Consider the following 2,476-nt stretch of genomic DNA (forward strand, 5'->3'; position numbering starts at 1 on the left):
TGTGTATGTGTATGTGTGTGTGTATGTGAATGTGTGTGAGTGTAAGAGTATGTGTGACTGTATGTGTATGTGAGTGTGTGTGCGCATGTGTATGTGTATGTGTGTGTGTATGTGAATGAGTGTGTGTGAGTGTGTGACTGTGTATGTGAGTGTGTGTGAGAATGTGTGTGAGTGTGAGGATGAGTGTGAGAGTGTGTGTATGAGTGTGAGTGTGAGAGTGTGTGTGAGTGAGTGTGATGTGTGTGAGAGAATGTGTGTGAGTGTGAGTGTGAGAGTGTGAATGTGTGTGAGAGAATGTGAGTGTGTGGGAGAGTGTGTGGGAGTGTGAGTGTGTGTGTGAGTGAGTGTGTGAGAGAGTGTGAGTGTGTGACAGTGTTCGAGGCCTCCTATCTCCTGATTCCCAAGTCAAATTGTCAAATTCCAGAGACTAAGAGAGAAAACAATTGACTTCACAAATCACTACCGTCCCCACTTAAACAGAGATTCTTTTCATGCCAAATCGCTTCTGATACCAAGTCACGCCGGTCCAGTCAGCGCTCTTGTTGTTTTGTTTTGTTGTTTTGTTTTGTTTTGTTTCCTGACGGTGAGGGAAGAGGCAAGATCCTGAGGTTCAGAACATATCTACGCTAGGCTGCACCCCGCATTGTCAGATTTAGCAAATAAAAATGTAGGATTTAATATTTGGGACATCCTTGTATTTAAAAGTTACTTGCTTACCTGAAATTCAATGTAACTGGCTCTCGCATATTTCATCTGGCAACCCTACTACCCACCTAAGCAGTTGGACAAGGCAACGTCCCCTAGACAGGGTATCGAGGGCCGTGATCAGTGTGCCCAGCCCTCAGTCTTCAACAGAAATCTCTCTACAACAGGGACGTGAGCACTGTTTTAACAAAGGATGTGAAACACATTCACTGTTTCTTAATAATACAGGCTCGCTGCTGGGTCAGTGTTGGTTCCGTGTTCAAGGCTCGTGGCTGCCTCCAGCTGCTCGCCTCTGCACTCGATTTCCCGCTTCCCGGTTCTTTCTCCAGATTTAAACTGTCCCCTCTCTTTCAGTGGTCACTTCTCTCTGCTAGTAGTGTGCTGCTTCTTTTTCTCTCAAATGTATAGCTTGGTTTTGGTTTTTCCCCCTACTGTTCCTATTAGGAAATTTTATGAGACTCCACATTAATATAGCACTTTATAATTTCAAAAGTTGTGAGTCCTAATACTTGGATTCTATGGTCTTAGCTGTTCAGAAGTATTTTTATTATGCTTAGAATAGGAAGAAAATACATTTATTGTCACTAAGTGGTGTTCCAGGTCCTCTGCTAGATAGGGCGTGACTTAGTGTGTTTCCAATACATGATGCTGGGAGATGGCTAAGTTCCTAATAGAGAGGGCTATCGCTCCATCTAAAAGTGGTGTGTTATAACACTGTGCGATTCTTCTTTTCCCAGGCCCTTCCTGAATGGGTAAAGACAACCAGGCTTGTATCTTTTTTTTTTAATTTCTGCACTTCCACCAGGGAATTGCTGACACCTCAAAACCACACTCGCCCAGCTTGCCCCACACTGCTCCTCCTCCTGTACCCCCGGCTCCACAAATGCCATCACGATCCACGCAGCTGCCCACGCTGGAACCCCGAGAGCCCCACCACACTTGCCCCCACGCCATAAAAAGAATCAATGATGAGTCAGGCCAGTTTGGCCTTCTGATTACGTTTTTAATCTTTTCCTTCTTTCCATTCATACTAACATGTCCCTGTTTCTGTTTTTTAAAAATTTTCCTGGGAGAGTAGAAATAGCTTCCTGTGTGTCTCCCTCTTTTAGTCTTCTTTCTTCTGTCCTCACAAATCGATGGTGCACATTGTCATTAGAATGTTTTGCCTAAAATACACATCCACGTACATCCCTGCTTTACCTGCCACTCCCCACTGGCCCCAAGAGCCAGGCGCTCCAAACCCGTGGGCCTCGTCTCCCACCATGCTTGTTCTGTCACCTTGAACTCCATGCTCTGAGAGCAGCGCATGTTCCCTCCGCCGTGCGCGCCGTGTCACACCTCGGTGGCTTTGCCGATGCTGTGTTCTCTGCCAGAAACACTCTTAGCCGCTCTGCTGTGTAGCCAGCTCCTACTAATGTCTGTCAAAACTCAGTTCAGTCCTTCTCTCTTCCATCCTCTTCTGACCTAAACCCCAAGCTGGGTTATGTGCTTCTCCTTTGTGTCCCCGTAACTTTGGGAATGTCTCTTCCTTGCAATATTTACTGCACAACATCAGCACTATTCTCATGAACTTTCCTTAACCAGACTGTGGGCCTCTTGAGGGCAAGGGCGTTGCTCACTCACTCTGCAGCTCAGCGTCGAGGGCAGCACCTTCCACACGGGAGACGATTTATGTCCACGGACCTGGCCGTGGAAGCCCGAGCATCTAACATGTTCTTGGAAGCCTTTGAGCTCCCCTCCTCCACCGCCAGCGCAGGCTCTGCCTCCGGGC

The sequence above is a fragment of the Propithecus coquereli genome, unplaced genomic scaffold, assembly GCF_000956105.1.
Source record: "Propithecus coquereli isolate 6110/MARCELLA unplaced genomic scaffold, Pcoq_1.0 Scaffold756, whole genome shotgun sequence".
Taxonomy (NCBI): domain Eukaryota; kingdom Metazoa; phylum Chordata; class Mammalia; order Primates; family Indriidae; genus Propithecus; species Propithecus coquereli.